The sequence below is a fragment of the Galeopterus variegatus genome, unplaced genomic scaffold (genome assembly GCF_000696425.1).
Source record: "Galeopterus variegatus unplaced genomic scaffold, G_variegatus-3.0.2 Scaffold3744, whole genome shotgun sequence".
Classification (NCBI taxonomy): Eukaryota; Metazoa; Chordata; class Mammalia; order Dermoptera; family Cynocephalidae; genus Galeopterus; species Galeopterus variegatus.
This window is the reverse complement of record NW_007729855.1, coordinates 127,079-149,136: the sequence shown is the minus strand read 5'-3', so window position 1 is coordinate 149,136 and position 22,058 is coordinate 127,079. Positions and strand designations below refer to the sequence as shown.

The window sequence follows — 22,058 nt, the reverse complement described above, 5'->3', positions numbered from 1 at the left end:
GCTGGCTGCCTTATTGCACTGGCTAGGTCCTCTAGTACAAATTTAATTAATAGAAGTAGAAAGGGATGGCATCCATTTTTTGCTCTCTATCTTTTGAGGAAGATATTCAATATTTTTCTATTATGTCAGCTGTAGGTTTTCCATAGTTATACTAGAGATTGAGAAGGTCTTTTCCATTCTTATTTGCTGAAAAAAATTTTAAATGTAATGAATGTTAAATTTAATCAAATAACTTGCATCTATTTAAATAATATTGTCAGAAGCTGAGCTGAGCTACTAGGTTTCTGAATAGCTAATTAAGACAACAAGCCAAAATGAAAATTACAGTCAAGCCTTTAATTGCTTACTGTGATTATATAAACAAGAGGTTAAACCACAGAAAGTGCTGAGAACTCTCTCCACCTCCCAGTTAGATTTTTTTGCCATGGTAGGGTAGATCAGCACAGGCTTGGAGGTCTGGGTCTTCTCACTGACAGGGAGCCCCAAATAAAAGGCTTAGATAGTTTTATGGACCCAGGGATCTGGGGGAGGAATAGAGAAAAGACTAGGAGTCAGAAAGAACCTAGTACTGAGTCAGAGTGAAAATAAGTGTCTTCAAGGTTCCCCCCCCCACTTGCTCTGCTATGAACATTTGTAAACAAGTCTTTGTGTAGACATATGCTTTCATTTTTCTTGGGTAAATATCAACGAATGGAGTTGCTGGGTTGTATCATATGTCTATTTTTAACTTTACAAGAGAGTACCAAATTGCTTTTTAAAGTAGTTGTACCATTGTACATTCCACTAGTGTATGAAAGTTGTAGTCATTCTTCATCCTCACCTGCATTTGCTATTGTCACTTTTTAATTTTAGACATTTTAATTGAGAATTGATTTCTCATTGTAGTTTTCTTAGAGTCACCTTTTTATTCATATTCAGTAAAATTCAGTATCTTTGGTGTACTTTTCTATGAGTTTTGATAAAGGCTTTTAGTCTTGTAACCACTGCCATTATCAAGATTCAGAACTATTCCATCACTTCAAAATGTTTCCTTATGCTGCTCCTTTGCAATTTACCAGTCCGCCTACCCACAGTTCCTGGTAATCACTCCTCTGTCTTCTATTCCTATAATTTTACCTTTTTTCATAAATGTCATGTAGATTGAATCATCCAGTATGTAACCTTTTGAGTCTAGCTTTTTTCTCTTAGCATAATATATTTGAGATTCATCCATGTTGTGTGCATCAATAGACCATTTCTTTTTTATTTGTTTCCTTGTAATTGAATGGCAAGAGCTCTTTATGCATGCTGGATACAATATCTTTGTCTAATACATGCCCATCATATGGATATGTTCTCCCATTTGGTGGCTTACCTTTTCTTAACTGTGATTTTTCAGAGAATAATAGTTTAATTTTGACATAGTCCAGTTTATCAGTTTTTTATGGTTATGACTTTATGTGTCTTTTATAAGAAATCTTTGACTACTCAAGGTCACCAACGTTTTCTTCCATATTTGCTTCTAAAAGTTTATATAGTTTTAGCTTTGATCCATTTAGTTATTTTGTGCATGATATTTGGTAAGGGTACTGGTTCAGTTTTTTCTTATATGTATAACTAGTTCCAGCACCATTTATTGAAAAGACTATCCCTACCTCATTGAATTACCTTGGTGCCTTTGTTGAAAATCAATTGACCATACATGTGTGGGTCTATTTGGGATTCTAATCTATTCTATCAATCTATATGTCTATCCTTATGCCAATACCACATTGTGTTCATTACTGTAGTTTTATGATAAGGCTTGAAATCAGAGAGCACAAGTTTTCCAAATTTGCTCTTCTTTTTCACATTTTTAGGTCTCCTCCTCCTTCTTCTTTCAAATTCTATATAAATTTCACAGCCAGCTTGTCAATTTGTACAAACAAAACTCCTGGAATTTTGAATGGGATTGTTTAATCTATAGCTCACTTTTGGGAAAATTGATGTCTTAACTATATTCAGTATTTTGATAAATGAACATGGCATATCATTCCATTTATTCAGGTCTTCTTTGATTTCTCTCAGTAATGTTTTGTACCTTCAGTGTGTAGATCCTTATACATACTTTATTAAATTTATCCCTAAGTATTCATGTACTTGAATAGTGTTATAAATGGCATTTTACTTCCTATTTTTAATTGTTTCTTGTTAGTATATAGAAATACAATTGATTTTTTCTATTGACCTGTATATTGTGATCTTGCTAATTATTTCTATTAGCTTTTCTATGGATTTTTTTAGCATTTTCCACACACATGATTATATCTTCCGTGAATTAAGAAGGATTTACTTCTTCCTTTCTAGTCTGCATACTCCTGTTTTTCCTTATCTCGTTATACTAGTTTGGGCCTTCATGAGAATGTTTAATATGTGTCAAGACCACAGCTTTTTGCTGCTTTTCCCCAATGTTTGAAAACATTTGTTTTCATATTTTGTACAGGTTTCTAGTTGTTTTTAACAAGAGGGCAAATCTAGTAGTAATTATCCCAACATAGCTTGCTTTCAGTTTTTTGATATTAATAGATAACAATGCTGTGAACATTTTTGAACATGTCTTTGCATTTCAGATTATTTCCTTTGGCAGACTTCTGAAACTAGATACTGTCATTTATATACATATATTTGTATCTTTCTATCTACATGTGTATTTAAACCTACAGTATTAGAGTTACCTCAAGAGCAGTTATCATATTTTGAACTTCTTTCATACCTTGCATCATCTACCATGCAGCCTTTTATTAAATTAATGTAAAGTGAAGTTTTTATGATTAATTTATTTTCAGAATAACCCTTTAATTATAGGATAGAGGTATTTCTAATTTTGCCTGTGAGGTTTAAAGGAAGAGAAGACTGGGATCATTACTACAATTTTTATTTCCTATTACCTTATTTTATTTCATTTCAGTGTCTTATTTCTCTTTGATAGTGTTATAGGGAACGAGAAACCAAACTATATGTAAGTCTCAGATTTGGCCACTGATAAAAATATTTTAGAAGGAAAATGCACTTCAGTTTATTTTGATATGAGTTTCCTAACTTCATTTTGGCTTAACTTTGTAGGATAATGCTTGAACGATGACCCTGTAGGAAATGGCCTTATACATTTTTAATTAATTTGAGTTAATTTAGTTTCAGGAAGCCTTCTGAAACATGAAGCACTTATTTAATTTTTAGTATCCTTTCTGAGTAGTTTTGCTAGCTGGTTATAAACAAACCAATTTGTCCTAATTCTAAATTCATGTTCATTTTCATTATTGTTTCAAAATAAAAAGGTTGATTTATTTTACATTCTGATGTTTTAAATTAAGCTATACATTTTTTTTTCCCTCAGATTTGGGTATGTTGAAGGTTTCCACTGTTTGGCAAAATCCATCTTCCTAGGTTGTGGGTTTCCTCATCCCCCACTCCCCTCACCACCTAAAAATACTTCATACATGTTGGAAGAAGGTAAATAATAGCTTTTTCCTTCCAGTTCTTATGGTCAGGTGAATTCTTGGGTTTTTAATTTTTAAAAATATTTTTTACTTTAGTGCAAGAATAATCAAGTTATAGGAATTTGTTTAATAGCGAATAAATTCATTCTAAGCACTAACCTTTCTCAAATCTATTTACTTATCTTTTACAGCCTATTTAGGCATTTCATTTTTCTCCACAGTTGCAGAAAAGATTTCTTTTTGTTATAGCACAAGCTTATTAGACCTTATCACAGCCTTCATGCTTTCATTTGTATATACTGTAAAATGGAAAAAACCATAGACTAATGTTGTGAAATAATAAGTGAGATCAAACTGAAAAAGGCCCCCTTTCTTAGAGGCTGGGAGGAAAGGTTCGTCTTCCGGGGCTTGGATTTGTTTTCCTGACTAATTTGATTGCCACTTTTGAATTTGCAGATTGACAACCTTTACATTAAAACATGGGTTTATAAACCGACTGTATCCTAGGAGATTTTCGTAAACTTATTTCCATTTTTTTCCCACTCCATGATACCCAGATGGGGAAAGGGAGGAATCTTTTTTCCTTACATAGTTAAATTGTTACAATTTGAGATTGGTAATATGCTAAAAAACAAAGATGGGTTCAAAATCAGGTCCTTCTGATTTCCATGAGGCATTTTATTACTCAGGATTTGTTTTAAAATCAATTAAATTCAATTTGTTTGTTTTAAATTCAATTTAATTTGGAAAACAAAATATTCAGTGGTAAGAGGAACTACATTATTTCAGATTATGATCTCTTATTTTTTGTTTGTTTTGTTTTTTTTTTTTTTTTGTGAGGGGATCGGAACCCTTGGCTTGGTGTCGTCTGCACCGCACTCACCAAGTGAGGGCACCGGCCATCCCTATATAGGATCCGAACCCGCAGCGGGAGCGTCGCTGTGCTCCCAGCACCACACTCTCCCGAGTGAGCCATGGGGTGCGCCCAGATTATGATCTCTTTATTAGTTTTGCTTACATGTCTACTTTTTTTTTTTTTTTTTTTTTTTTTTTTTTTTTTTTTTGTGAGGGGATCGGAACCCTTGGCTTGGTGTCGTCTGCACCGCACTCACCAAGTGAGGGCACCGGCCATCCCTATATAGGATCCGAACCCGCAGCGGGAGCGTCGCTGTGCTCCCAGCACCACACTCTCCCGAGTGAGCCATGGGGTGCGCCCAGATTATGATCTCTTTATTAGTTTTGCTTACATGTCTACTTTTTCATCTGTATTCTTACTTTATGATACTTAAAATTTATGTAAAGATTTTTAGTGGGTTTAAACATTAATAGAATGGAAAAATATTATAGAAGAGAAGAGTGTATAGACATAGATTCTCATTAAATCACAATTAATGGAAATGTGTAATCATAGGTACATTAACTTGGTTCCTTTTGTGTAGAATACTCTGAGGCCTCAGGTTTCATCTCTTTTCCTTATCACTGTCCTTAAAATGCAACATCAGCCTAACATAAATTTTTTATATTAACATAGAACTTCGCTATGAAAAATTAAAGGGAGAAAAAAGATTTAGAATATTATATATACTAATATAAAATACAGGTGGTGAGTTTGGGGTCTTTTTTTTCTTGTATGCATTTTCTCAGTTATCTGCAGTAAATGTTTATTACTTTTATAATAAAAATGTTTTAAATATGTTGAATACTAGTTTAAGGTTGTGTATTTCAACACTTTTTGTATTTAGATAACTGAACAACATATTTAACAGTTAATTGTTTTTATCACATCATTGTTATTGAAAGAAAGAAGACTGGGTGAATTAATAAAAAACTAAGGATTTTATTATTTTAATTAATATTTCAGGTAAATTTTAAAGTATTCCTTCATCTACCTTTTTTAAAGTAGAACTTCAGTGGGACTCTTTTTCAAGTTAAAAGATTCTAGAGACTCCTAGAATAAACCTAGTGCCAGTAATAATTCTGTTATTGACCACATGGGGAGGAGTCATCTTTAGTTTGTATGCACTCTTTTTCATACAAAGTATAACATGTACTCTCTTTATCATTTTACCCCATGAGTGACAAACAGCTTTCCACTTTTTCTTTTCACTTTACCAAAACTAAAAAGAGTGATTTTGAATGCTGGATCCACTTTTATCACATATATTTGTAGCAAAATGTGTAATGTATGTATGAAACCTGTGATTTTATTTTATCTTTTTGTGAATGTATCAAAAATCTTTAGATAAATTGACACAGAAATTGCTATGAAATACAAATTTCTTCCTGATTGCAAAAAAAAGAACTTTAAACCTTCATGTTTTAATCGAGTTTTTCTGGTTGATTTAGTAATATTCAGGATTTGTAAAATATTCAGCAATCTTTAATAAACACTTAAAGAAGGTATCTTAGTATTTAATTACTTAAGTACTGTAATTTATTCCAAAGCCTTGATAAAATCAAATTTTTGCGAATTTATGCTGTTTTTCAATATTGATTGAAAATATTTGGTCACATTACCTGTTACTGCCCCAGTCCCCAGTCCAGCTTGTAAATTTCCTGAGAATGAAAATTGTGTCAACCTCAGTGAGTGAGAGTTGACTCCACAGTTAAGCTAGAAGAGAGGGTATTGCAGGAGGGAGATATGCTTTTAGGGTTTGGATTGCCAAGAGGATGTAGATTTTCTGATTCTGTCTGGAAGATGGTATAAGTGAATGCAGCTGTGAGAAATGAGAGTGGCATCCCATTAAGCATGTTGTGTCCCTCCCTCTTTTAGGATTCTGCACAGCTCTTAGTCATTCCTTTGTCAGGCAAAGTGCAGTGTGGGAGGTACATTCACCTTCTCCACATTGTTGTATTAGTGTAGTACTTTATGACAGCAAATTATTGGAAAGAGCAGGATTTGGAAGTTAGACTAGATTTTGTTACTGAAAGTAGAGAGAGAATGCTCAGAGAGTTTATCCTGGACACCAAACAACGAGTAATTGGAAATAAGGACTACTTTAGCAGTTTTGGTGTTATGCAGTAGGTAGGACAGATTTCTTTCTTTCTTTTTTTTTAGGGCAGTGCAAAATTCTTGCAATAGCTAGCTATAAAGTTACAAGGGAAGTATAGTGCAATGGTTTAGTTTAGAGCATGGGCATTGATGTCTGGCTCGATTTAAGTCATAACTCTTCTGCCTACTAATTAGGCTAATATTGTTACCCTTAAGTGCCTTAACACCTGGCTCAGAGTAAGTGTTCAATAAATGATAACTGGTTTTCTACAGGATCTGTAGTGTCCTCACCCAGTATACTTTCGTTCGGTCTCAGGCCTAGTCATTTGTTTTTCTTTCTGATCATCTTTCTTCATCTCTGGCATTTTACCATAAGAGGGAAAAATGTCTTAGAAACATTTTTAAAGTTTATTTCTAAAGGTGTTAGCTAGACATCATATCAGTTATATGCATATACCAATATCTGATACATAAAAAAAGATACCCTGGAATAATGTTGTCTGATTAGAGGTGAAATGATCCCAAAAGAGAGACAGGAAAATGGGGAAGTGGGAATAGTTGTAAACAGAAAATTAAAACTAATGTGTAAACAAGAAAGCAGTGTTATCTGCAACTATAGGGAAGAACTGTTAAGACTACCTTTCCCACTTTGATTTCCTATGAAGCTTTTTAAGATTGTAAACTGAATTATTAAACTATTTATTGGGTTGAATTAAATATGTAGGTAATTACAGAGATATGTGTGTGTGTATATATATGTATGCATATATGTTAAATACATGTAAGTTTGTTATACCTTAACTAACTTTGGGGTACTTTCTCACCCAAAGGAGATTTAAATAAATACTTTGAATATTTCAGTAAATACAGCATGCCATTTAGCAAATTTAAGGGAACAAGTGAATAACTTAGCTATTCCAACTATGTTTTGCCTCCGCATTCCTTGGCCCAAACAGGGACCTCAATGAAACGTCCCTCATGGGAGTTGCCTGAGGAAATCTTACTGAAAAAGTCTAGGTCCCAATTCAGGTTCCCATCCCTTCTACTTTTTAAAAATCACTATTACTGAGGTATAATTTACATACAATAAAGTGCACCAATTGTAAATATTAAATTTAATGAGTTTTTACAGATGTGTACACCCACAACAATTATGGTATCGAACAGCTTCACCACTCCAAAAAGTTCCCTGGTGTCCCTTCTCAGTAAATCTTGCCCTGTCCCTGTACCCTGGAAGCCACTGATCTGCTCTCTGTCATTATGAATATTTGTGGACAAGTCATCTTGTACACATAATTTTCATTTCTCTTCGATGAATGCAAAGGAATAAAATTGCTGGGTCATATGAGTGTGTAATGTATTTAACCTTATGAGAAACTGCTGAAATATTTGCCAAAGTAATTGTACTATTTTACATTCCCACCAGCAGTGTATAGGATTTTTTAAATTATAGCATCCTAGAGGGTATGAAGTGGTACCTCGTTGTTTTAATTTGCATTTTCCTGATGCTGAACGTATTTTCATTTGGTTATTGGCCATTCAGATACCTTTTTTTGCGATGTGTCTTCCCAAGTGTTTGCCTGTTTTTTTAAAAGATGGATTGCTTGTCTTATTATAATTGTAAGAGTTCTTTACATATTCTGAATACAAATTCTTTGTCATGTGTGTAATTACATATTTTATATATATATATATTTATATATTTATATATATATATAAATATATAAATTATATAAATATATATATAATTATATATTTTATATATATATATATATATAAAACACCCACTACTTTTCTCATTCTGTTGTGTTTTCTTTTTCTTCAAAGTATACTTCAGTTAGCAGAATTTTTAAATTTTGATGAAGTTCAGCTTATCAATTTTTTCTTCTGTCATTATTGCTTTTTGTATTATGTATAAGTATTTTAATTGCACTAAAGTTTTAAATTTTGCCCGTTTTTTTCTAGATATGTCATACTTTTTGCTTTTGATTCCTTTAGAATTATTTTTGTGTGCAGTGTGAGGTAAGAGTCCTGGTTCAATTTTTTAAAAAATTTATTGAGATGAAATTCACGTGGCATAAAATTAGCCATTTAAAAGTGAACAGCTCAGCAGCATTTAGTACATTTACCATGTTGTGCAACCACTACCTCTACCCAGTTCCAAACATTTTTATTACTCCAAAATAAAACCCAGCACCCAATAAGTAGTTTCTCCCCAGTCCACCCTCACTGAGACCCTGGAAACCACCAATCTACGTTCTGTCTATATGGATTTACCTGTTCTGGATGTTTCATAATAATTGGAATCATACATTAAGGGACCTTTTGGTTCCGGCTTCTTTCACTTAGCATAATGTTTTCAAGTTTCATCTTCATTGTATCATGTAGTAGTACTTTATTTATTTTTATAGCTGAATAATATTGCATTGTATTTATATAGCACATTTTGTGTATTCATTCATCCATTTATGGACATTTGGGATGTTTCCACCTTGTATTGTGAGTAGTGCTACTGTAAGCCTGTGTGTATATGTATTTGTTTGAGTACCTGTCTTTAATACTTTGGGGTATATACATAGGTGTGGAATTGAGTCATATAGTAATTCTATCTTTAAATTTTTAAGCTGTTTTCCATGGTGGCTGAACCATTTAAAATTCTCACCAGTAATGTATGAGCATTCCAATTTCTCCATATCTTCATCTACACTTGTTATTTTCTGTTATTATTTTAACTTTAAATTTTAATTTTTTTATTATGGGCATCCTAGTTTGTTATAGAGTGCTTCTTCATTGTGGTTTTGATTTGCATTTTCTTAATAACTAATGATGTTAAGCATCTTTTTGTGTGTTTGCTGGCCATTTGAATAATCTGTTTTGGAGAAATGTGTATTCAAGGCCTTTGCCCATTTTTAAATTGGGGTGTTTGTTTTTTTGTTGTTGAGTTGTAAGAGTTCTTTATGTATTATGGATAGTAGATAAATTCATAATTTGCAAATATTTTCTCCCATCTTGTAGGTTGTCTTTACACTTTTGTGATAATGTCCTTTTATACACAAACATTTAAAATTTTCATGAAGTCCAGTTTATCTATTTTTTTCTTTTGTTGCTTATGCTTATGGTGTCATATCTAAGAATCCATTGTGAAATCCAAGGCCATGAATATTTACTTACCCTATAAGAGGTTTTCTTATAAGAGTTTTATGCTTTTAGCTCTCATTGAGACATTTTGAAATAGTTTTTGTTTTTTTGTTTTTTCATGTTCAAATAAAACTTTAATGAGTTACAGGTGGGGATTTAAAAACACAAAATTGCACAAATGAAACAGTTATTTCAAAACACTGGTAGAAACAGCTTTTATGAATGGTGCGAAGTAGAAGTCCAGCTTTATTCTTTTGAACGTGGATATCCAGTTGACCCAGCACTATTTGTTGAAGAGACTGTTATACCCTCATTGAGTAGTCTGGGCACACTTGTCAAAAATTAATTTAACATAGGTGTATGGGTTTATTTCTAGACTGTGAATTCTATTTCAATGGCTATGTTTATCCTTATGCTAGTATCACACTGTCAATTATTGTAGCTTTGTAGTAAGTTTTGAAGTCAGGAAGTATGAGTCATCCAACTTTCTTTTTCTTTTTCCAGATTATCTTGGCTATTTGGACCCCTTGCAATTCCATATGAATTTGGGGATTGGCCTTATCATATATGCGCAAAAGACTGTTGCAATTTTGATAGGGATTTCATTGAATCCATAGATTGCTTTGGGTAGTATTGACATCTTAACAATAAATCTGCTATTCCAGGAATATAGGATGTTTTTCCATTGATTCGGATCATCTTTCATTTCATCAGTGTTTTTTTTTTGTTGTTGTTGTTGTTAGTTCATGTCTTTTATTAACTCACACACCCTTACTTGTCCTCTGGTTTGTTGAAGCAAAAGTCAGACAACATTTGCTACAATGATGTCTGTCAACATGGCTGGCCATACAAACTCCAGCACCACATTCATCTAAAGGGTACTCCTGACCAGGGTGACTAATTTTGCTATTTTCATCCACTTTATATAGTATTTCAAAACAGCCAGTTTAGCCTTCTTTCTCTTATGCTTATTCTTCTTGAGAGTGGTGTACGACTTCTTTTTCGTAGTACCACCATGAAGTCTCAACACAAGATGAAGAGTGGACTCCTTCTGAATGTTGTATTCAGACAAATTATATCCATCTTCCAGTTGCTTGCCAGCAAAGACAATCTGCTGATCAGGAAGAATTCCTTCCTTATCCTGGATCTTGGCCTTTACATTTTCTATTGTATTAGAGGGTTTAACCTCAAAAGTGATGGTCTTCCCCTTAAAGAGTTTTACAAAAGTCTGCATCTTGGTGGTGGTTCTACCAGATATGGCATGTAGGAAAGCTTATCAGTGTTTTCTAGTTTTCTGTGTACATGTCTTTCACCTCTTACATGAAATTTATTTCTAGGTATTTTATTCTTTTGGATGGTATTGTAAATGTAAATCTTAATTTCCTTTTTAGATTGTTCATTGTGGTTGAATAGAAACAAAACTGATTTTTCTGTTTGATTTTGTACCATGGAACTTTGATGAATTTGATTATTTGCTTTCGTACTTTTATGTGTGGATTCTTTAAGACTCTCTCTATATGAGATCACGTCACCAGCAAAGGGAGACAGCTTTACTTCTTCCTTTCCAATTTGGATGCCTTTTATATCTTTTTCTTGCCCAATTACTCTGGCTAAGACTTCCAGTACTGTGTTCAATAGAACTGGTCAAAACAAGCATCCTTGATTAGTTCCTGATCTTATAGGAAAAGCTTTCAGTTTCTCAACTTTGTGATTTAGTTAGCTGTGGGTTTTTTATAAATGCTTTTTATCATGTTGAGAAAATCCTTTTTCACTCCAAGATCTGAGTGTATTTATCATTTAAGGGTGTTGAATTTTGTCAAATGCTTTTTCTGTATTAATTAAGATGGTTATGTGTTTTTCCCCTTCGTTCTATTAGTGTAGCTTATTGCATGGATTGGTTTCCTTATCCATGGTGTATAATTTTGTTAGAATGCTGTTGGATTTGATTTGCTACCATTTAGTTAAAGTTTTTTGCATTACAGTATTTTCATGGGGATATTGGTCTATAATTTTCTTACCTTCAGTATCTTTGGCATGAGAATAATACTAGCTTCATAGTATAAGTCAGGTGTTCCTCCTGCTTTTTTTTTTGTAAGAATGTGAGAATAATTCGTGTGTTTCTTTAAATTTTTGGTAGAATTCTTCCGTGAAGCTATCTGGTCATGAATTTTATGTTATTCCTAGGTTTCTGATTACTGATTCAGTGTCTTTATTTGTTATAAATCTACTCAGATTTTCTATTTCTTCTTGACTTAGTTTTGGTAATTTGTGTGTTTCTAGGAATTTGTCCATTTCATCTAGGTTGTCTAATTTGTTGGTGTACAGTTGTTCATAGTATTCTCTTATAGTCCTTTTTATTTCTGTAAGGTTAGTAATGTCCTCATTTTCATTTTTTATTTCAGTTATTTGTATCTTCTCCCTTTATTTTTCCACTTAGCTAAAGGTTTGTTAATTTCGTTGATCTTTTCAAGAACCATCTTTTGGTTTTATTGATTTTCTTTATTGTTTTTTTCTTCTCCATATCATTTATTGTCACTCTAATCTTTGGAATGTCTTTCTTTTGTTATTAGGATTTAGTTTGCTCTTTTTATAGTTCCTTAAGGTGTAAAGTTAGATTATTGGTTTAAGATCTGCCCCCCCTACTTTTTTTTGTTTGTTTGTTTGTTTTGTTTAGGCAGCTGGCAGGTATAGGGATTGAACCCTGGACTTTGGTGTTATCAACTGGCCAACTGAGCTAACCAGCCAGCACCCCCGTCCATTTTAATGTATGAATTGACTGCTATAAATATCCCTGTGACCGTTCCCTTTATTATATCCCATAAGTTTTGGTATGTCATATTTTTCATTTTCATTCTTTTCTAGTATTTTCTAATTTCTTTTGTAGTTTATTCTTTGACCTATTGATTGTTTAAGAGTTTGTGGTTTAGGAGACTGGCTGGTTAGCTCAGTTGGTTAGAGTGTGGTGCTGATAACATCAAGGTCAAGGGTTTGGATCTCCATACTCACCAGCTGCCAAAAAAAAAAATAATAATAATAAAATGAGCTTGTCGTTTAATTTCTACATATTTGTGATTTTTCCAATTTTATTCCCTTTAATGACTTGTAACTTCACCCCATTATAGTTAGAGATGATACTTTGTATGACTTTAATTTTTTATATTTAATGAGACTTGTTTTGTGATCAAATATATGTTCCATCTTGGAGAATGTTCCATGTGCACTTAAGAAAAATGTGTAGTCTGCTTTTGTGTGGAGTATTCTACATACAGTCATGTGTCCCTTAATGATGGGGATATGCTCTGAGAAATGTATTATCAGGTAATTTCATCATTGTGCAAATATCAGAGAGTGTACTTACACAAACCTAGATGGATAGCCTATGACACACCAAAGTTATATGGTATAGCCTATTGGCTTACATGAGTAATGCATTGCACTAGATGTTATAAAGGCTATGACATTGCTAGGTGATAGTAATATTTATTTCCATTATAATCTTTTGGGATCACTGTCATATATGTGGTCGGTCATTGACTGAAACATCATTATGAGGCCCATGAATGTATGTCTGTTACATTTAGATTTATGGTGCTGTTCAAAACCTCTGTTTCCTTATTTATCTTCTGTCTAGATGTTCTATCCATTATTGAAAATTAATTATTGCAATCTCTATTATTATACAGTTGTTTATTTCTCCCTTTAATTCTGTTAATATTTGCTTCATATATTTGGGGCTCAGTTATTTGATGTGTATATGTTTATAATTGTTACATATTTGGTTTTTGGGTTTTTTTTGGTTTTTATTTTAAACATTTTTTATTGGTTATGAATATTCATGAGAAACAAAGCTGATTGTCCCCCCTCGTGCCCTAGATGTGAAGGCCAGATCCATTCTGGCAGCATGCCCATTTCTACAAATTATGATTGTACCCTATCTCCCCCACCAAATTATCCCCAATCTCCCTCCCCCACCGCTTTTCCCCCACTCCACTTTGTATCCCTAGGTATGTTCTCTCCCTCTGCAAGTCCAACACACCACTGTGGTCTTTCTTTCCTTCCTTCTTTCTCTCTTACCTCCCACATATGAGTGAGTACATGTGGTATTTATTCCTCTGTGCTTTGCTTATTTCATTCAACATAAGTTTCTCCGGGCTCATCCATGTTGTTGCAAATGGGAGAATTTCATTCTTTTTTATGGCAGAGTAGTATTCCATGGTGCATATATACCACACTTTCCTTATCCAATCATCCATCGATGGACATTTAGGTTGGTTCCATGTCTTGGCTATTGTAAACAGAGCTGTGATGAACACGGGAGTGTAGGTATCCCTTCAACATTATGATTTCCATTCCTCTGGGTATGTACCCAGAGGTGGGATTTCTGGATTGTATGGAAGATCTATCTGTAGTTGTTTGAGAAACCTCCATACTGTTTTCCATAGTGGTTGTACTAATTTACAGTCCCACCAACAGTGCAGGAGTGTTCCCTTCTTTCCACACCATCGACAGCATTTGTTATTCACTGTCTTTTGGACTATCGCCAGTCTAATTGGGTGAGGTGATATCTCAGTGTGGTTTGAATTTGCATTTCCCTGATGATTGGCGATGTTGAGCATTTTTTCATGTAGCTGTTGGCCATTTGTATGTCTTCCTTTGAAAAATGTCTCTTCAGCTCCTTTGCCCATTTTTTAGTTGAGTTATTTGTTTTTTTACTATATAATTGCTTGAGTTCCTTGAATATTGTGGATATTAATCCCTTGTCTGATGCATAGATAGCAAAAATTTTCTCCCACTCTGTAGGTTGTCATTTTACTCTGTTGATTGTTTCCTTTGCTGTGCAGAGCTTTTTACTTTGATATAGTCCCTTTAATTTTTTCTGTTGTTGTTGCATGTGCTTTCGGGCTCATGTTTATAAAGTCTGTGCCCAGACCTAGTTTCTGAAGTGTTTCACCTATATTTTCCCTTAATAATTTTAGTTTCACATCTCATACTTAAGTCTTTAATCCACTTTGAGTTGATTTTAGTGTATGGTGAGAGATGCCTATCTGCTTTCATTCTTCTGCACGTGGATATGCAGTTTATCCAGCACCACTTATTGAAGAGGCAGTCTTTTCCCTAATGTAGATTTTTGTTGCCTTTGTCCAATATCAGATGGCTGTTAGCCTGAGGGTTGATTTCTGGGTTCTCAATTATGCTTCACTGGTCTGAGTGTCTATTTTTATGCCAGTAGCATGCTGTTTGGCTACTATAGATTTGTAGTATAATTTGAAGTCAGTGTTATGTCTCTAGCTTTATTTATTTATTTATTCTTCTTTTGCTCAGGATTGCTTTGGTTATTAGGGGTCTTTTGTTGTTCCATACGAAAGTTAGATTGTTTTTCCATTTCTGTGAAGAATGTCATTGGTATTTTGATGGGGATTGCATTGAATCTGTAGATGGCTTTGAATTTACACTTTTTTCAAAATATGATATCATTCTTTGTCTCTTGTAACAGGGGTTGATTTAAAGTTGAGTTTGTCTGATATTATTATTATTTTTTTTTGTCTTTTGTCTTTTTTCGTGTCCGGCAATGGATCGCAACCCTCAGTGTCGCGCCCATACCGGACGGGGACCGGCAACGGGATCGCAGCCCTCGGTGTTGCACCCGCACCTCGCTCAGCCAGCGAGCGGGAACCGGTCTGTATGTGGGATCTGAACCCTCGGCGGGAGCACCACCACACTCCCAAGCGGCGCACTGTAGCAGTGCGCCACCGGGCCGGCCCGAGTTTGTCTGATATTATAATCATCCACTCCAGTTCTCTTTTGGTCATTATTTCCATGGAATATCTTTTTCCTGTCTTTAAATTTCAACTTATTTGTATTTTGGGGTCTAAAGTGAGTCTCTTGTAGAAAGCGTGTAATTGGATCATGTTTTATTATCTATTCTGCCAGTTTCTGCTTTTTGTTGCCTGTGCTTTTGAGGTCTTACATCCTGACATGTTTCCCCTATGTTTTCTTCTAGGAGTTTTATAGTTTCAGGTCTTATATTTAAGTTGTTAATCCATTTTGAGTTGATTTTGGTATAGGGCGAGAGGTATGGGTCTAGTTTCATTCTTCAACACATGGATATACAGTTTTCTCAGTACCATTTATTGAAGAGGCTGTCCTTTCCCCAGTGCATGTTCTTGGTTCCTTTGTTGAAGATCAGTTGGCTGTAAGTACCTGAGTAGATTCCTGGTTCTCTATTCTGATCTATTCTTCCATGTGTCTGTTTTTATGCCAGTACCATGCTGTTTTGGTTACTATGTCTTTGTAGTATAATTTGAAGTCTGGTACTGTACTGCCTCTGGCTTTATTACTCTTATTTTTTGTTGTTCAGGATTGCTTTGACTATTCAGGGTCTTAGTCCATATGAATGTTAGGATTGTTTTTTTCTGTTTCTGTGAAGAATGCTGTTGGTATTTTATTGAGGATTGCATCGAATCTGTAGATAGCTTTGGGTAGTATGAACATTTTCACAATGTTAATTCTTCCAATCCATGAGTGTCTTGCCATCTTTTTGTCTTCTTAATTTCTTTTAGTAGTGTTTTATAGTTCTCATTGTCGAGATCTTTCACCTCATTGGTTAAATCGATTCCTAGGTATGTTATTCTTTTGGTAACTATTGTGAATGATCTTGTCTTCTTGATTTCTTTTTCTACTAGTTTATTATTGGTGTACAAAAGCACTACTGATTTTTTTGTATTGATTTTATATCTTGCAAACTTACTGAATTTATTTATCAGCTCTAGGAGTTTTTTGGTAGAGTTTTTAGGTTTTCCTATATATAGGACCATATCATCTGTGAACAGGGACGGTCTGACTTGTTCCTTTCCAATTTGGATGCATTTGATCTCTTTCTCTTGCCTGATTGCTCTCATGAGTACTTATAATACTATGTTGAGTAACAGTGGTAAGAGTGGGCATCCTTTTCTTGTTCCTGTTCCTAAGGGAAAAGCTTTAAGTTTTTCCACATTTATTTTCCACACTGATGATGATATTGGCTGTGGGTCTGGCATATATGGCTTTTATTGTGTTGAGATAGTTATCTTCTATACCTCATTTGCCGGGAGTCTTTTATTAAATTAATTTATTTTTTCCTATATATATGCATCTGTTTTAAATTGGATTCTACTAAACATAAGGAATATAAACATTAAGAAAAAATTTTAAAATGTTAGCTATACAGGTGGAAATTCAGAGATAATTTGTCATTTTAGAAGATTATTGCTTCCAAATTCTTTTTTCTTTTTTGAGGGCTTAGAATAAGATTTATACTGGTAAACACCTATATTAAAAAGAAGAAAAATCTAAAATCAGTAGTGTAAACTACTACCTTAAGAAAATAGAAAAAGTAGAGCAAACTTATCCAAAAGCAAATATAGGTAGGAAATGACAAAGATTACAACAGAAATATATGAAATAGGGAATTAAAAAACAATAGAGTAAATCAACAAAACCACAAGTTGATTCTTTAGAAACATCAAAAATATTTGCAAATCTTTATCTACACTATCCAAGAAAAAAGAGAGAAGACTGGAATTACTAAAATCAAAAATAAATTAGAGGCATTATATTGTCATTATGGCTTTTTGTGTTGGTAAGATTTAGTTTCTTTCTCATTTTCACTTGCATTTTTGCTTCCCCAGTGGGTTTTGTTCATTTTTCAGATTCCAGATGCAGAACTACCTTGAGGATTTCCTGTAGGGCTGGTCATGTGGTGGTGAATTCCCAAAGTTTTTGTTTGTCTGGAAAATCCATTATTTTCCTCTCATTTCTCAAGGATACCCTTGCTGGGTAGAGGATTCTTGGCTAGAAATCTTTTCTTTTAGTATTTAGATACATCATCCCATTTTCTAGCCTGTAGAGTTTCTGTTGAGAAGTCCACTGCTGGTCTTATAGGGACTCCATAATAGTTTACTTGATGTTTTTTTTCTTGCTTCTTTTAAGATTCTCTCTTTATCTTTGAGCTTTGCCAGTTTGACTGTAATGTGTCTTGGAGAGGATCTTTTTTGAGTTGAATCTGTTTGGGGATTTTGAGCCTCGTGGATCTGAAGGTCTTTGTCTCTCCTTATTACCTGGGAAGTTTCCATTATTATTTCACTGAATGGGTTTTCTATGCCTTTTCCTTTCTCCTCCCCTTCTGGAACACCCATGATTTGAACGTTTGTGCACTTTAGGTTGTCTGCTAGCTCACTGAGATTTTCTTCATTTTTAAAAATTCTTTTTTCCTTTTATTTGTCAGCCTGGATTATTTAGAAAAGACTATCTTCAGGATCACAAATTCTCTTTTCTACTTGTTCTAGCCTGCTGCTTAAGCTATTATTTGTGTATTTTATTTCATTGAATGGATCTTCCAGTTCTGTGAGTTCTGCTACATGCTTTTGTAAGGTATTAAGCACTTTGTAAATTTCCTCCTTCATATCCTGGATTTTTTTTCTCATTCCATTATATTGTCTAACTGAGACTTCTCATATCTCAGTGAGTTTCCTTATGACTGTTGCTTGGAATTACTTTTCAGTCATTTCAAGGGCTTCTTGCACAATAGGGTCTGATATTTGAGAATTACTGTATTCTTTTAGTGTTGTCATATTTTCTTGGGTTTTCGTATTTGAAGTATCTCTACATTGATGTCTGATCATCTGGTAGAGCAGTTCCTTCTTTTATTATCTTGCAGTGGGTTTTGAGGAGAGAGTCATCATCTTCTTTTTCCAGTCTCCACAGATGACTCTCATTGCGTCTGGCGGGCTGTCTGCACAGTGTGTGTGGCTGCTTAGGTGGTGTTGAACTGCTTTATAGGCAGCCATCTCTGTGATGGCAGCTGTTGTGGGCCACCTTCGAGGAAGTGGTGTTCTTGGCATGGTCTGTTGCCTGCTTTTGGGTGGCAAGTACTGCCCTCGGCTCCCTGCCTAGGACACTGGACGTGCACTCTTGCCTGCTTCTGGTCAGAAGAGGCTGGAGCTCATGGTTCCTTGCCTAGGATCCCAGGCATGCTCTCTTGCCTGCTTCTGGGTGGAGGGGGCTGTGGCCCTCAGTTCCTTGCCCAGGACCCCAGGCACAATCACTCTCCTTTTTCCAGGCAGAGGGGGTTGTGGTGCACGTCTCCTTGCCCAGCACCCTGGGCATGCTCCCTTTCCTGCTTCTAGGCAGAGGGGGCTGTGGCCCTCAGCTTTCTGCCAGGAACCCAGGCATGCTCTCTGGCATGCTTCAAGTGGAGGGGACTGTGATCCTCGGCTCCCTGCCTAAGATCCCCTGCTGAGAGTCTTTATTATGAAGGGATGTTGAATTTTGTCAAATGCTTTTTCTGTGTCTATTGATATAATTGTATGTTTTTGTCCTTGATTTTGTTGATGAGGTCTTCCTCATTCATTGATTTGTGTATGTTGTACCATCATTACATCTGTGGAAGGGATCCCACTTGATCATTGTATTAGTCTGTTTCTGTTGCTTAAAATAAAATTACCTGGAACTGGGTGATTTACAAAGAAAATAAAATTTATTGGTTACAGTTTCAGAGGTTGGGTAGTCCAAAGACCATTGAACACATTTGGTGAAGACCTTGGTGGTGGCAACAGTGATGGCAGGGTATCACATTGTGAAATGGCAGGCAGAGAGAGAGAGAGGGAGAGAGAGAGAGAGATTGTTCCTCCTGCACTCTCATTTTAAAGCCCTCGGAACCACACCCATGACCACCATTTTTAATCCATTCACTTCGGCATGGTCCTTCAATCTATTCACCTCTTCAAGGCCTCACCTTTCAGTTATCATAATAGGATTTCCTACCCCCTTAACACTGTCACAGTGGGGGTCACATTCTGGTAGGATACTCATTCCAAGGCATCCACCCCTGGCCCCCCAAAACTCATGTCATTTTCATATGCAAATACATTTATTCTATCCCCAAAGTCTTAACTTGTTTCAACTCAAAAGGTCCAAAGTCCAAAATCCCACCTATGAAATCAAAACAAGTTATCTGCTTCCAAGATATGATGGTGGGACAAGCATGGTGTACATATTCCCATTCAAAAGGGAGAAATAGGCTGAAAGAAGGGTGTAATAGTCCCCAAACAGGTCCCAAAATTAGCAAGGCAGGCATTAAATCTCAAAGCTTTCAAATTATGTACCTTGATTCTGTGTTTGACATCATCTGCATGCTGGTGTGAGGGTTGGGCCCCTTTGTTCTTAGTCAGCAACATTACTATGGCTTTCCTGGTTTCAGGCCATACTTCAGCTCTCCCAGGCTGTCATTGCACCCTGGTAGCACCATAATCCTGGGGTGTCCATGGCAGTCTCACTCTCATGGCTCCACTAGGCATGGCGCTGATGGGGATTCTCTTCTGCAACTCTGACCCCACGTTTACACTCAGCATTGCTCTAGTGAAGGCTGTCTGTGCTCACTCCATCCCTGTGACAGATCTTTTCCTGGGCCCCCAGACTTTTCCATAGATCCTTTGAAATCAGGGTGGTGGCTCCCAAGGCTTCAGAGCTCTGGTATTCTTGTGAGCCTGCAGACCTAACACCAAATGAGTGCTGCTGAGGCTTCTGGTTCGTATTTTCCAAAGGTGCAGGTCCCGCCACACCTGGGGCCAATGTAGCCATGACTGGAGCACCCAGAGCAGCCAGGGTGCTGATGCTGGAAGCAGCTTTCTGAGGTGGCCCTGGGCATTGAGCCCATGGAGGACACCTCGGGCCTGTTCCTCAAGACCATTCTGTCTCCTTAGGCCATTTGACCTGTAATGGAAGGGTTGGCCCCAGAGGCTTCTGCAATGCCTTCAGGGCCTTTACCTCCCTCTCTTGATAACCCTTCTTTTCTACTAATCTTCTTAGCACAGTTGCATTTTTCTTCTGAAAAATGCTCTCTGCTTCTCTACCACATTGCCAGGCTGCAAATTCTCCAAATCTTTATGCTCTGCTTGACTTTTAATTATATATTCTGGCTTTGTGTCGTGCCCTTTCTGCCAGAACTCAGCATAGGCCGTTGCATGTAGCCATGATGCTTCCTGAATGTTTTGCTGCCTAGAAATTTCTTCCACCAAATACTCTGGTTTTCAACTTTTAAGGTCCAACTTCCACAAAGTCCTAGGGCATGGAAACAATGCAACCAATTTCCTTTCCTGCTCATAACAAGGGTGATCTTTACCCCAGTTTACAATAAGTCCCTTCTCATTTACATCTGAGACCTCATTAAAATGGTCTTTGCAGTCCATATTTCCATAGCATTCTGGCTACAACCATTTACCAATTTCTAACACTTTCCCTGGTTTTCTTGTCTTCTAAACTTTCACCAGAATCTATGCTTTTTGTAGCCTGTTCCTCCACATTTTTCCAGCCTCTCCTGAACACCCAGTTCCCATGCTGCTTCCACATTATCAAGTATTTGTTATAAGGAGCACCCCACTTCTCTGGCATCAGTTTTCTGTATTAGTCTGTTTCTGTTGCTTATAACAGAATATATGGAACTGGGTATGTTATAAAGAAATGAAATTTATTGCTTACAGTTTCAGAGGCTTGGAAGTCCAAAGTTCAAGGAACACATTTGGTGAAAGCCTTGGTGGTGGTGACAGTGATGGCAGGGTATCACACTGTGAAATGGCAGAGCAGAGAGAGCAAGAGATAGTTCGTCATGCACTCTCCTTTTTAAAGCCCTCAGAACCAAGCCCATGACCACCATTTTTAATCCATTCATTTTGGCTGGTCCTTCAATCTAATCACATCTTCAAGGCCCTTCCTTTCTATTATCAAAATAAGATTTCTCACTTTCTTAACACCATCATAGTGGCGGTCAAGTTTTGGTGGGACACTCAATCCAAGGCAATCATGGTGCGTAATCTTTTTGGTGTGCTGTTGTATTCTGTTTGTTTGCTAATATTTTGTTGAGGATTTTTGAGTCTATGTTCATCAAGGATATTGGCCTGTGGTTTTCTTTTTCTGTTGCATCTTTGTCTGATATTGGTATCGGGGTGATGCTGGCCTCATAGAATGATTTGGGAAGAATGGCCTCCGTTCCAGTTTCTCAAATAGATTTAAAAATATTGCTATTAATTCTTCTTTAATGTTTTTGTAGAATTCAGCATTTAAACTGTCTGGTCCTGTCTTTGTTGGGAAACTGCTTATTAGTGCTTCAGTCTCGTTGCTTGTCATTAGTCTGTCCAGGTTTTCTCTTTCTTCTTGGTTCAGTCTTGGTAGTTTGTATATGTCCCAAAATTTATCCATTTCCTCCATATTTTCAAATTTGTTGGCGTATAGTAGTTAATAATAATCTCTAGTGATTCTTTGTATTTCTGTGGTGTCAGTTGTAACTTTTTTTTTTTTTCATTTCTGCTATTTGTTATTTTAGTCTTCTCTCTTTTTTTAGTCTGGTAAATTGTCTATTTTGTTTATCTTTTCAAAAAAACCAACTTTTTGTTTCATTGATCTTTTACGTCTTTTTTTTTTTTTTTTTTTTTTTTTTTTTT

At 35.6% G+C, this 22,058-nt stretch overlaps 1 protein-coding gene and 1 pseudogene across 1 annotated transcript in view; one reads left to right on the top strand and one right to left on the bottom strand.

Moving 5' to 3' along the window:
* LOC103601467 (collagen alpha-5(IV) chain-like) overlaps nucleotides 1-22,058 on the top strand; it is a gene marked incomplete at its 3' end in the record, with an annotated part of 159,158 nt that overhangs the window by 13,748 nt on the left and 123,352 nt on the right. The gene's annotated exons all lie outside the window — the stretch shown is intronic.
* On the bottom strand, nucleotides 10,357-10,819 carry LOC103601466 (annotated as a pseudogene).